Below are 14,797 nucleotides of genomic sequence, written 5' to 3'. Positions count from 1 at the left end.
TCCTCTAATTCAGAATTCTTCTAACTTGGAAACTAAATACAGAGAAAAATCTCAAGTGCAAATAATAAGAGGGCAGGAGAGACTGACCTTATATTTGCCAAGTTTTTAGAGGCATATTAAAACCTCTGCCTACAACTGGCCATTGCTTCAAATGTTACTATCCCCTCCAGAAATTGATTAACAAAAATTCTACTATTAAAGACTAATTCCATAGTTTTGCAAGTCTTTCTGTTACGAAGGAAGAGTAAACAAATGGGAACAAATCAGGTTGGTGAACAAATGGAAGTGCTGGGACAGCGTCATGCCCAGAAGAGCGTGGATGCTCCACACACCACCTCCCCCTGCCTGGCCCTATGCACCTCTTCCAGTTGTCTGTTCTTGAGTTGTACCTTTTTAATAAACTGGCAAATAGTTCTTCAGACGCTGCATACTTGGCAAGGCATGTTGGTTTGCATGTGGGAGTCCCAAGAAACCTCAGCGCTCACTCTTAATAGGCTTTGTGGTTCTCGTTTCTAGTCCATAGTGAATGGATGTCAGGAAATTTGTGTTAAAAATGCTGAAGTCATCTTGTGTGGAGCAGAAAGTTTGAGCCAGGCTCCCTGCTGAGCCAGAAACTAGTGTGTTAGAACCATGTTTGGATCAGATCTCAAGCTGGAAGATTCTTCGGGAGCAGCGTTAGCAGATTCCCAACTCACCGTGGGAATTACTGCAGAGAATTTTGCAAAACATAAAATAAGCAGACAAGGATGTAATGAATACACCCTGTGGTCACAGCAGAGGCGGAAAGCTGCTAATGATGCTGGTTACTTCAAAAATAAGATGGTACCAATCAAAGTGAAGACAAGGAAAGGAAAACAGCCAATGCAAGTAGGTGAGCTTGCTTGGCCCTGAGCAAGCCTGGAGCAGTTAAATAAACTTTGGCCAATATTCAAGATAAAAGGGACTGTCGCTGCAAGGAGTATATTGGGAGTATCTGATGCTTTCATAGCTAGTGAGGATGCTGGTAAAAAACATAACTTCACACCACTGACAAGAATTGTGGGCTATTTTGTATCTGAATGTGATCCTTCTATGATGGATATCTGTCTTGTCCCTGCTATCAATGGAGCACTATAGAAAATAAGACTGAGTTTTCTTCTTGTTCTTTCTTTTTTTTTTTTGCTGAATAAGATTTGCCTGGAGCTAACATCTGTTCTGCCAGTCTTCCTCTACTTTGTATGTGGGTCACCGCCACAGCATGGCCACCAACAAGTGGTGTAGATATGTGCCCAGGAAGCAAACCCGGGCTGCTGAAGTGGAGGACATCAAGCTTAACCACTAGGCCATGGGACTGGCCCCAAGACTGAATCTTAAGGAAGTGGATATGGTAGAGGCAAATGAAGCTTTTGCTCTCTAGTACTTGGCAGTTGAGAAGAGCCGGATCTCGACCCAAGTAAATCCAATGTGAATGAAAAACCATTGCTTCGGATCAGCCATTGGGAAGATCTGGATCAAGAATTACTGCATATCTGGTCATGAATTAAGGTGTCAAGATGGAAAACAAGTTGTTGCATCAGCTTGCATTGGAGGTGACCAAGGTACACACTCATCATTCAGAGCACAGGATGAGGACATCAAAGAGCCTACTATGGCCCACTGTTATTTTTCTTGGCCAGGCCACCGTAAAACAGGTGACCTTCAGAGCAGCTGTCAAAACTGGCCATGCTCTGCCACGGAAACAGTGATTAAGTTTGATCAAGGGGTGGTGAAGTAAAGATGTATTTATCATGAAAAAGAGCTTGGGCCAGAAATAAGTTCTCTCAAATTTGTGCCAGTCAAATATGTTGTGTTTCTGAACTAAAATTTAATTATAGAAGGCCTTAAAAGAAATCATACCTTCCTAATAACCGCCACCCATGCTTTAGATAATGATTACAAGGAAATTGAATAAATGTTGCCTTAATTTCTAAAAATAAATAAATGAATGCATCAATGAATAAGTACGTCACAAGGAATTCTCAAAATTTTTTATGATTTTCGTTTTACATTTTATACTTTACTATGTAGCATTCTGTTAACATTCTTCAATAGAAATAAGTGAGAGAGAGCAAGCCCCTGACATAAGGGACCTGGCCTGATGCTCTCAGCTAGGCCTTGGTGTCACCACAGGCTGGCCTGGCACGCATAGCTAGGTCTTTGGGTCTCTTGTTGAACATAAAATTTTTCACAGAGCCTCAAAATCAGATAAGACCATTCTGTGACCATGTTGGATAAAGACAAAAACTCGACCACTCCATAATCATGCATGAGCATAGGTAAAGTATTGAGAAGCCACAACATACTGAATATAATCCTTTCCTGGCGGATATCAGCAACTGCTGTTTCTTGAATAGTTATGCATTAGCCCCACTCTAGTGTACTCTTCCCATAGATAAGATGATTTGAGATACCCAATCATAGAATTGCTCCTACTTCCTGATAGTAGACAATTCAGGGCAAAGTCCTACTTCCTTAAACCACCCCAACCTCCCCAATGTAGTGGGCATCATCCAATCTCTTGAGGGTCCAAATAGAACAAAAAGGCAGAGGAGGATAAATTCACTGTTTTTCTGTTTGAGCTGAGACATCTTTTCCTGCCCTCAGGCATCAGGCATTCCTGGTTCTCAGGCCTTTGGACTTTGACTAAATGACACGACTGGCTTTCTTGGGTCTCCAGCTTGCAAATGGCAGATTGTAGGACTTCTTGACCTCAAAAATTGCATGACCCAATTCTTATATAAATTTCCCTCTCTCTTTCTATGTAGGTGTATGTATGTATCTATATATATATATCTATATCTCCTTTTGGTTCTGTTTCTCTGGAGAACCCCGACTAATATGCCCTCTTACCAAGACACTCCACATTTCTCCATGTGTATGGCTTTTCTTACTGCAAACAAGAATAAACCCAGGTGTGTTCTTGCTGGTCCTTGGCTATAGGGCCCTAACACAAGTAACAGAAAATAGATTCCAAGTGTTTAAAGACTTGATTAGAATGGGGAGATGTATTACCTGAATCCTAGAGGAATGCTATTCGGGAAGACGGAAATAATGGGCAGCAGAGATCAAATTTCTCTGCTCTAGAATTTTACATAGCACCATGCTAAGAGTATTGTGACTTATTGATTAAATTATCCAATTCAATAAAAGTACGCTGAATAGATGCAGGAACGCTGCTTCTGTATGCTGTTTAAATTACAATTAAGTTTCCAGCTGGAGATCTCCAACACATAGTAGAACCCTCACAGGGATGGTATTTGCCTTGTTCTATTTTGGGTTTTTTTAGCAACATCACCTTATAGCAACAGCTGTTCTGAGTGCTGGGACTGGTATGGATTTTTCTTCTACTGCTGGCAAGTTGAAAAGCTGTAAAATATTTTCAGTTCATTCCAGGTTCAGGTATCCCCAGGAGCAGTTGTCTTCATGCAATCAGAAGGGAAGGCACGAAGATTATAAAACAGAGTTTCAGAAACTAAATGCAAACTGCTGTTGGTTGAAAACTCCAACCGGGGCTTTATTGCTGTACACCAGACATTAGAAGTTCAGGAGCTAAATTAGCTAGAGTAAACATCCCGAGGTGCTAAACTAGTGCCAGCTCACGGAGCTACCCAGAAGATACACATGGGCTGGCAGTGGGGCTGAGGAAAGACTAAAAGAAATATGGATAAACTCAGTATCTGTTTCTATATTGAAGGATATGATTTGAAAAAAATCAGAAAAATTAAGTCAGTTATAAAGATGTAGAATGGAATTTTTGGAAGGTTTTTGCTCTTGATTAGAATATAAATAGCTATATTAGGATTATATATTATATATTTAACTTGAGTGCTAAGAACTTCATGAAAATCATTGTTGAGATAATTAATTTAATAATCATACATGGAAAATCCAGATCTTCCATGGCATTATTTATTAAAATGAGCATAAATTGATACATATTTCCCCCCTCCTGTTTTCTTTCTCTTTACTTACTTTTTTCTTCTTCCTAAATCTCCAATTTAAAAAATTTTTACATTATAATATACAGACCAAAACTTGCAAAAATCACAGTTTTCCATTTGCTGTTTGAACTAACCAACACAACCAGCACTCAGATCTGCCGGGGTCCAGCCCCAGCTGAGTCCAGGGTCTCCCGAAGGGATGGACGGAGTCGGCGAGAGAGAGAGAGACGCAGTGAGACAAGGAGTGAGGTTTCCAAGTCTATTTAATATGAGCATCCGTTTTTTTTATAAAGGGTCCAGGTTACATAAGGTTCACTCAGGTGATATTATCTCAGCAGCTAATCTTTAGCACTTAGACATTATCTAGACATCGCATGTCTGGCAAGCAATATATTTTTATGGGGTAAGTAACAAGTGGTTTCAAGGGTGCAGGGTATGGTATACAAAGGAAAGTATAAGATGTCTTGCAAACAACCGAATATACATGTCAAATATAGCTGGCATAACTATTAATAAAGTGAACTTTAAAGGTTGGACTTGTTTGCTTGTCTTTCAAAGGTCAGGAACGTGTTTGGCAGTAAGATTTGCATTGCCCCCCTTCTTTCCACCAATTCCACCATGAGCCTTCTGTGGCCTTATGTGCCCTTTCTGGGTCTCTGCAGTACATCCTACACAGATGTTTCATTGTATATGGATTCCACGTTCTAGGATCTCCCCACCGTGCATTCATACTATACCAATATGTTGTATCCTCAGGTGTAATTCTTCTGTTTCCTTTCCACTTATGGGGGACCCAATCTTCATCATAGTCCCAATTAACTCTGACCAAAGTTTCATGATGTTTTCGCATCAAGTCCTCTGGACTTAAAGTAGGTCTACGTCTCTTCTTATGAGGGCCCCTATATGTACCTGGCTGCCATCTGTGTCTTCCTACAGTTAAGGGGAGCTTATACCATTTTCCTCCTATAAAAATTTCCTGATTTGGCCAGGTTCCTCTTACGGGATGGCCACCAATGTTCCTCTGACCTACTTTATGTGGGGAGGAAGGAGGAAGCTGACCAGCAGAACTTCTCATCACTCCCCAGCAACTCCAGAAAAGGAAAAGTAGATGCAAGAGCATAGTGCATATAGATATTGTGCGCTTTCCCTAATTTCCCTTGAGAAGCGCCTTGCACATTCTCACTCCACTGCCAGACCTTGTCACACTGCAGTGGTAGCTAAGCCTGGAGACTGGCTCCCGGCACAGATCAAAAGATAGAACATTGTCGTGCCGCAGCTCCCCTTTTAGTGATTTTAAATATCTGCAATCCAATTACATTTTTCTTTGGAGAAATGGCACCCTCTGCTAAACCAAGATGGATAACTGTAACTAATATTATTAATTTGTGGTAGTAGTGTTGTATGTAACACCTCTGTTCACTGCTCATATTTGAATATAAGGCTTATAACTGAAATTTCAAGCCTCTGAATGTTAATGTTTTAAAAACTGTTTTGATTTTCCCCCCCAAATTATAGGCAATAATAGTGAGTTTGAACCTCATCCAACATGCAATGGAAAACCACTAAAGAAATTTCTGTGATGGAAGGACATCAGTACACTTTTTTTTAAAGAAAAACACGACTTTCAGGAATGTTGATGATGAATTTATGAATTAATAAGAAGCAAGTCAGGTTAGAGACCACAAAAGCAATTTAGAAATTGAAGAATTAATCCACTAGATAAATTATAAAAGTTTGAACTAAGGATGTCCTAGTCAGGTTGTAGGTAAGGGAAAGTATGTAGCCATAAATGAAAAGAAGAATAATCATGTCCGAGTGATCAATTTAATGAGGGGGTTTTGGGAGACAAAAGAGTTTTAGTCTCGGGGCTGGCCCTGTGGCCCAGCAGTTAAGTTTGTGTGTTCCACTTCAGTGGCCTGGGTTTCGCTGGTTCAGATCCTGAGCATGGACCTATACATTGCTCAACAGCCCATGCTTGGGCAGCGTCCCACATAGAACTAAAATGACCTACAACTGGGATATGCAACTATGTACTGGGGCTTTGGGGAGAAAAAAAAAAAGCGGAAGATTGGCAACAGATGTTAGCTCAGAGCCAATTTTCCTCACCAAAAATCATACTTAAAAAAATTAAAAAAAAAAAAAAAGAATTTTAGACTTAAGTTCTGGCTTGGTGGATAGTCATATCATTAATGATGAAAAATATAGAAGAAGAAATAATAGCTAAAGCCTCATTTTTTTTATTTTGTTGCAGAATAAAATTCCTCTTCCATTCTTTCGTGCTCCCTTTAAATTTTTTTTTGATAAAGTTAACATGACAGTCACATTGCAAAATCCTTCGCAACAGAAGTGTCTTATCAGGAAAATGTATTTGAGACCCACATTTTGGCTCTTTAAATCATCAAGCTATTCAAGGATCTGTTTCTCATCAAACACGCATTTTTTTGCTTAAAGTTGCTTTACCTTTCAACAGTTTATACATTTTAATTCCTAATGAGTCCTTTAAATCTTCTTAAGTGTAACTGTTTCAAACTTTTTTTTCTATTGACTGAAAGCGATTATGTTTTATACCATAATATAATAACTCACTTAGTTGTTTCCTGGATATCTAGGACTCAGTATTTCTAGATGACTCTTATTTCCCTTACCATCATTGCCTATATTCCTTTTCCTTTTACTGTCTCTTATTTTCTTTCCTCATGTTCAGCTATTTGCTGCTTCTTCCTCCACCATTTCCAGCCATTAGTGGCCACAGATAAAGCCCTTTTTAACTTCCCTTATTAAATAATTTTCCTTATTCCTTTCAGTTAGAGAGAAGTGAATGTTCATTGTATTTGCATCAAAATAGCACCATTTTCATACACCTGATAATATTGAGGAGTATTTCTTTCTTTTAGTTTGGAATAAATTCCATTGCATCTCTATCAAAATTATATAAACTAGAATGACATTAGCTTGTCATGGCTCTTTTGTAACCTGGCACAGTTCCTCAGCCTTTCTTTGTCCTTCCAGACCTTGATATTTTTTTGAGAAGTAGAGATCACTTATTTTGTAGAATATCCCTTAATATGTGTTTATGTTATGTTTTTTCATAATTAAATTTGCTTTATACATTTGTGGCAGATTCTTTAGGAGTGATTTTTCTTTCTTTGATTCCCAATAAATGAAATCAAAAGGAAAATTATTCTGGTTTCTCTCAGCATTGATGATGATAAATTTGGTCACATGGTTAAGTTGGTGTCTACTAGATTCCTCCACTGTAAATTTGCTATATTTTACTATTCGATCTATTTAGGAAATAGTAAGGAGATATTTTGAAACTGTAAAAATCTTGATGCTCATCAAACTTTCGCTTGCTAGTGTTATTAACTATTGATGATTTTCTAATTTCATATATATTTGTATATATACATATATATTTATAATATATATTTACTATATGTTATTTATGCTATTATAATTATATATTTATATACAATATAATACATCATATAATATATATTTTTTATATATTTTATATATATGTAAGTTAGCTTCCTATTGTAAGGAGAACTCATTCTTTCCCTATTTATTTGTTTATATCAGCATAGTTTCATAAATTATTTTATTCAGTGAGTTAAAAGCAATTAGTCCATTTATGTTATATTCAAATTGTCCATTTGACTTACCTATCTGTCTATGGTGATGTCTCTATCTAGGCCCACTGTCCCTTAGGAACAGAAGTCAGAACATTTTTTGTTTCACAAAGGTAATAAATTGCTTATGTTATATATCTATTGTGGAATCTGGATAAACACTTATTTTGGCAGTGAAAGATAAGAATATTCAAACTAAATGCGATTCATAAAGATAGCATATAGAGTATCATAGTCAATTTATGTCACATTTTGCCATAAAATAAGTTAGAAAACATTTTGATTTTCAAAGTTTTGGGGATTTCAGAATCTGAATTTTAGACTAGTTGTAAAACCTAGAATTTGAACATGATTATGAGATTCTCAGGATTTAGAGAAATTAGATTAATCTTGGTTTACATATTAATATAAATACATGTGGAGTTAAAAAAATATTCAGGAAAATCTGTTAATAAAGTATAAAGAACATTGAAGATGATATCTATGGAAGCCCGATAAGATTACTTTTAAATTCATGGCTGTTTAGTTCATGTATAAAAATTATTTAGATTTACATGTTATCTAATCAGTTGTGCCATGGTATTATACTAATACCATACTGGAGATTTTCTGATTTAAATAGGAATATATAAACTTGTAAAAATTTACATATTAATGTATTAAAACTTGTCTGAAGGATGGTCCTGGTAGCAATAAAAAGCAAATCAGAATTTTAGATTAAAAACTTACTCAAAGGAATTCTTTCTTGGAAGATTTGTAACAGGAAAAAACAATAATAAAAAGAAAAGATATACGAGGACATGTTAGGCCATCTGAAACTGGTTGCAGGATCCTTTCAATTAGATTACTCCCTAGTTCAAAGATTACACTCGATAGTCTCCTCTTCTCCATTGCCCTGCTTTGGAGTGAAGTGATAGGATGTTGAACGAAACCACAAAATAAATGGGAAATTTTTGTTGCCAGGGAAACCTCTACTAGATGCTGTGTGGTCCTCGTGGTGTTCTCCCTTTTTTTCTCAAAGCAGCAGTCCCTTGATGCTGGAAGAAAAAGATTGGGACTAAAATGCATTGATACAATGGGAATCTATTTCATATAAACTATCAGTACCCTAAATTAATCTATTACTATTTTATGATCTCTAGTAATATGTAGAACAACTGTTATTAAAAGGGAAAATGAGATCCTCTATCTTTGAATATATTATTTAATTTTAGTGATGCCCTCAAGGCTTCCATTAAATGTGTCGTGTCTTAAATGTATAAAGTCTAAATTGGTGAACTATGATGATTTCTACCTGTTCTGTTTTTAATGCCCTACTGTGCCAATGCATTATCTATAATAGTTGCTCCACATTACTTTTAATTTATTCCCAGAAGAAAAGAACACCTACATCGTTTGTCTAAAAGTATTTTTCCCTGGGATTAAAAGGATGGCCATTTTTACATGCTGACCCAAAGTGAAAAGGAATAAGAATGAGAGCTATTTTTATTTTCCGAACATGGCCTTTGAAGTTTTCAAAGTGAATCTTAGTAGAGAATATGGCCAGATAAAAATGCTGCTACTGCTCTGGGCTCAGGAAGAAAAAAATCAAAACAGATATTTCCCATGGTGATTCCCTTTCTGGAGAACTGATCGTTTAACCATCATGCTGTTTGACATACTTTACAGAGTAAGGCATTACTTCTATCGGAGCTTAATTTGGGGAATTACCTTTCTTTGAAAATTTTTTAATCCTGTGACTTTAGAATGAAATAAAGACATTCTTCCCATCATGATGAATGCACTCTATACACCTAAAAAGGTTATTTTCTCTTAGATCCCAATGGACTAAATCTGGATTTGAGAGCACCAGGGAGCTATATACTTGGATGGCAATGTCTTGGCCCCTGATAGAATTGCTTCTACTGAATTGCACTTGGGCATTTCACCACCCAGCTTATGCTCTGGACTTTAAAAGAAACAATCATAAGAAACTTGTTAGCTTTCCTTTTGTGTCAGTGTTATTGAGGACATCAGTCAATGTATGGAACAGCTTCCTTTTTACAGTGTCCCAAAGGAGACGTTTCTCTCAGGCCTCAGTATCCATAGAAGGTATCTGTCTTTTGAACACTACCTCCCCTCCCCCCAATTCCCTAATCTTATAGGCACTCAGATCTCTGAATTTTATCCTGATTGCTTTGACCACCAGGAAGCTTAGAGTCAACATTTTGGTAGATCTCTGAGCCTACTCATGCTTTTTGTAGGCATTTCTATCTGCTAATCTTGACCTTGAATTTATTATTTCCTTTCTCTTGATCTCCTTTCTTCTATTACTAAACTATTTGTTTTTCATCTTTATATATTGTAGGCATTTTAAATATAAAACACATAAAGCAATTAGTGAAGATTAGATAGGATGTTTAAAAAAATGTTTTACCTTTTAGTACATAACTGAAACTCAAATGCTTTCTCTAAAATTAGTGACTGCTTGAAATAATACTTAATGAGTTAAACATTTTTCCCTCTTATAGACAGGGCAAAGAGCTGGCAGGGACATGGTGGTGATAGTGAACTGTGTTTTTTTCTCTGTCGACTGTTTTTAACTGAGCTATAATCAACAGATAACAGTATTTAGTTTCAAGTGTACAATATAACGATTCAATATATATATTGAAGGCTTGACTCTAGACTCTTCTTTAGCTTTGAGCTTTCTTAGTCTCCTTACTCCTTAATGAATGTCTTTATCTTAGTGGTTTCATATTCTTCTCAAGCTATGCTTTTCAGTGTTCCAAAAGCACTTCTAAATTTCTTGTTGTGCAGTTTAAACTTGAGCTTTCGAATAGTAAACTGCCAAAAATGTAGTTAAGGTAAACAAACTAATTGGATATGGTAATAAGTGAGTCTCTGAGAGGTGTTGCATCTCTGTGTCTGGGGACATAAGTAGTGCACTGTTGACGTTAGCATGGAACTGTGACTGCGATACACTTCTATCAAATGTTATTTCAACACGTTTTTTAATGCATAAGTGAGAGCCTATAGAAATCTCCAAATAATAGTGTGATTAGTTGTACATATAAAATGAGAACAGATGAAGAAAATTAAGGGATTGGAAGGTGCTGACACTTATTGAATATTTACTATATGCCAGGTGCTAATTTATCATATTTGGATTTTTAAAAATACTTCTCAGCTTTTGAAGAGCAATAAAATATTGTCGTACCTCTGTTATCTTCCTTGTTTGTTAATAGATGTGAAAATTATCTGTGAGAGAAGAATAAGATTGGCATCTATAAAGCAGTACTTTTAGAAAATAACTGAGGCTAAGAGCAGAAAATGCCCTTATTTATTTTTGTTATTCTATTGTGATAAAGATAGAACCTAAAACCTTCTATTTACAGACTTCTTGGAAGCTCAAAGTTTTGCTTTACATTCAGTTCAATTATTCAAACCTCAGGTACTTAGATTTGCTGTTATTATTTACAAAGCTCAATCTTTTATTATTGTTTCTGTTCTAATTTTTCTTATAAATTGAAACTGTATTAATCATTGAGTCTAGAAGGGAAGCAAAATAATTATAAAATTTTCATTTTGTTTGCTGTTTATTTATTTTTTAGGATTTACATGAAAAAGCATGATATGAGGGGAGTACCAATGGCCCTGGGTAAGGGTTATGGTTACTGTTAACAAACTGGAACAGCATACTCTGTTTTCCAATCCTGTTCCTTTTGTTGCTTTAAACATTAAGGATATGCATTGACCACCCTATCATTTTTCTCTGTTTGTCTTCCCTCTTCAAAAAGAGTTCACGAGACGTGTGAAGGAATAGCTTTTCTGTAGCTGAAAATTGTGGATTCCTTTCCAGGGTGGAAGAGGACTAATAGATGTAATTAGAACAAGACATGGTCATCTGTGGTTTGACGAGAAGACTAAATCTCTGAACTAATAAATTAAAATCAGTGTAGAACGCCAGTATTCATAACTTGCATGCATCATAACTTAGAGTTTTCATCTCTATTATTAACTTTTTGACATTAAATATCATCCTCAAACATGCTCTTACCTTAGAGCCCCTTCACCAGCCCTTGTCTCAGCTTAGATTGTTCTTTCTCTCACCTCTTCCACAGTTGCCCTTAAATGTGACCCTCTTATGGAGGCCTCTCCTGATTATTCTACTTAACACTGTATTCTCGCACAGTCTTGATCTTCTTCATGCTGCTCGATTATTTCCATCACACATTACTTTCTAGGGTAATATGTTTTTTGTTTATTACATGTCTCTCTCCATTAAGAGGTGAAGCTCCAAGGGCCATTTTGCTCATTAACTTATTGTAAATACTTAGCTTGACATAAAATAGATGTTCACAAAGGATTGGTTCATTGAGTCAATCCATTTCTTTACAGGAGTAGGGTTAAAAATATGCAGATAGCAAAGTCTACGGTAAGAAGACATTTTTGCATGAGAGTTTAAACCGGTCAGTGTGATAAAAAGTGGACAGTATGATGAACAGTGAGAAGTAGCTTCATGCATGGATGAAATTTTTATTGTCAAAATACAAATAAATGAAAATGATTTGGTGTTGAGTCATTAAAGAAAAAAGAGCTAAAGAATAACTCAAGATATTTATTAATTTTTTGTTTAACTTCATTTTGGGGATGGCTTCATTTGATCAGTGAGTATGTTCATCAGGAAATTACATGAATATAAATTAAAAGCTATGAAACACTTTTTTGGCATTATTAGCCCTCATTTTACTATGAATTGACATATGCCATTAAATAAGTTGTGAAATGCCAAGCCGGTCGCCCAGGCTATATATTAATCTAGCCATCCTCTGAATTGATATAGATAGTTTTACCTTTTTTAGTCAATCTTGCAGCCACTTTGTAAAAAGATATATGCATAAATTGTAGAACAAAGATCTTTATAACATCTTCTGTATCTAAATAATTGTTATATTGCTCAATTGGCCTATGTGTGTGTCATCAAGAAATATTTCTTAAGTGAATCAATATATGATTAAAATCAAGGATGAGGACTATACTTTTGGGGAATAAGACTACACTTTCCTTTTCAAGGAGGAAACTTCCTTCCAGTATGGCTCCTTATAGACCAGTTTGGGGGAGGCTGCCATCTCAATTACAATCTTATTAGAATCAAGAAGATAATCATACAAAATAACTTAGTGATAAGCATTTTTCTAATTATTACTATCTCTTTGGGTCTGACTCCAAATTATGGTACTAGACTCCAAAATATAGTCTTGTGGTCTGTGAAAGTAATGATATTGAGAAGCTGTTGCTAAATACTTGGATATTTGGTGATATTATGTATAACTCTTTAATGATGAAGATTTTTCATTTATATATGTTATTTGACTTGTTCTGGAAACTTTTTTGCCACTAGTAGAATTTTATCACAAACCGTTTCGTATAAATGAATGAAAACCACTACTTTATGCTAGAATTCTCTTGACTTAAAACTGGAGAATGTACCAGCTACCAGGTTTCAACTGTGACCACAGAAGGCCACTGTCCAGGCAGCTATTTTCATTTGGTGCTGTCAGACACAATAGCCAGGCTAACAACACAAGGCTGGCTTCTGGAGTTTACTCCCTCTTCTTTATAGGAGGGCTAAGTATCTGAGATATGCATACATACCGGGAAGCGCTTTAAGCTGTGAACCGGATGTTGTTCTCATAGCTTTCTTGGTGTTAGTGAGATTGTATATATTTGTTGAAGAAAAAAGCCTTAACCATGAGAAGAAAGTGGGAGGAAACTGATATTTGCTACATGTCTTCTATGTACAAACACAATAATAAGCAATTTATGTACGTTTCTAATATAGGTACCTGATAAAATGATATATTTCCATATTTTAAAAATAAAGAATCTGCGATTCAGAGAGAAAAATGCCTCTCACTAGGGCACACAGCTATTAAATGGCAGATTCAGGGTTCAAAGAAGCAGTATAGAAGTCCAAAACCCAATTTCTTTCTACCGTGCCAAACCTGCCTGCGGATGAGAATCACCCCGAGCTCTTACTGAGATCACTGTCTCAGGCCCTCCGCTCCAGGATTATATTCTGGTCGTCCAGAGTGCTTTCCAGCAATCAATCCAAATTTTAACAAGAGCTTCATGTAATTCTTATCATCGAGCAATTTTGGAAAACATTTCTCTACAACTTTCTACTCTCTGCAGTGGAAAAGATGCCTTCCTTGTATCTAAGGAACAATGACTCATCCCATAGTGACTTTATGGATGTAAACCTTCATTATATTTGTGCTGTTTCTACACCGCAGACAAGGATGAAACTCTTTATGACCTTTGGAAAATTCAAAGAAATTACCAGAGTATGTGATAGAAGTCCAAGGTTGTGATGAGATTGCCTAACAAAATATTTACACAGGTTTAATTTTTAAAATGTTTTCCTAAGGCATTGTACTTAACAGATTACAAGCCACTTTGTACAGATGGGCACATTTTCTTATACCCAAGATGGTCCCTAAAGCATTATCCGTTGGAAGACGTTATTGTTTTAATTGTGCACTTATATTAGGCTGTGTGGAATCTGGGCAGCAGTGTTAAATTACATTTCTCAGTAGCTTCGAGGTTCTCCGTCTATAATTAGTGGCTTCTGTTCTTTATTACACTGATCAGTAATTCGGCTCTATTCATCACCACAGTCTCAGTTAATTATCCTTGCTAATGATTTTCATGGTGTAAAGAATCTACAGGATCCATTTGTAAAGATACTTTGCACTAAGATTATTGGAAGGTGTGACTCCGTATTGAGCTGATAAGCCGTTGGAGGGATGTTACCATGGGAGATGGTTACTCTCTTTCTATTGTATTTGCTCTGATTGAGAAGTTACAGAAGAAGGAATGTAATGTAATTTTGCATTTACAAGATTATAATATGCCAGGTGTGCAAGGAGGTGGGAAAGGAGTCAACCAAAACATAGAAAATTACACTTCCTCTGCGTGCTGGAGCCAGTGGTAATACCGAGTTAGTGGCTGGTCCATATAACAGTGAAATTGAGTATGTTTCTTATTTGATAAAATGAAATTGCTACCTTATTGTGTTTAAACTTTAAAATATCTGATGTAGAGAAAATAAATCACATTAGGATTTTTTCTATTTCTTTTGGATTATTAGAATTTTAGAATAAATTGCAGGTCTCTAGCAGATGTGATATGTTGATATTTAAGAATTTTTCTTTTGAAAAC

At 36.1% G+C, this 14,797-nt stretch overlaps 1 pseudogene; it reads left to right on the top strand.

Moving 5' to 3' along the window:
* The first annotated feature begins 353 nt into the window (after positions 1 to 353).
* LOC106828786 (3-ketoacyl-CoA thiolase, mitochondrial pseudogene) lies at positions 354 to 1,753 on the top strand (annotated as a pseudogene).
* The last annotated feature ends 13,044 nt before the right edge of the window (positions 1,754 to 14,797 follow it).

Source organism: Equus asinus, chromosome 4 (genome assembly GCF_041296235.1).
Source record: "Equus asinus isolate D_3611 breed Donkey chromosome 4, EquAss-T2T_v2, whole genome shotgun sequence".
In the NCBI taxonomy this organism is placed as follows: domain Eukaryota; kingdom Metazoa; phylum Chordata; class Mammalia; order Perissodactyla; family Equidae; genus Equus; species Equus asinus.
Note: the sequence above shows the minus strand (reverse complement) of the source record. Positions and strands in the feature narration are given on the sequence as shown.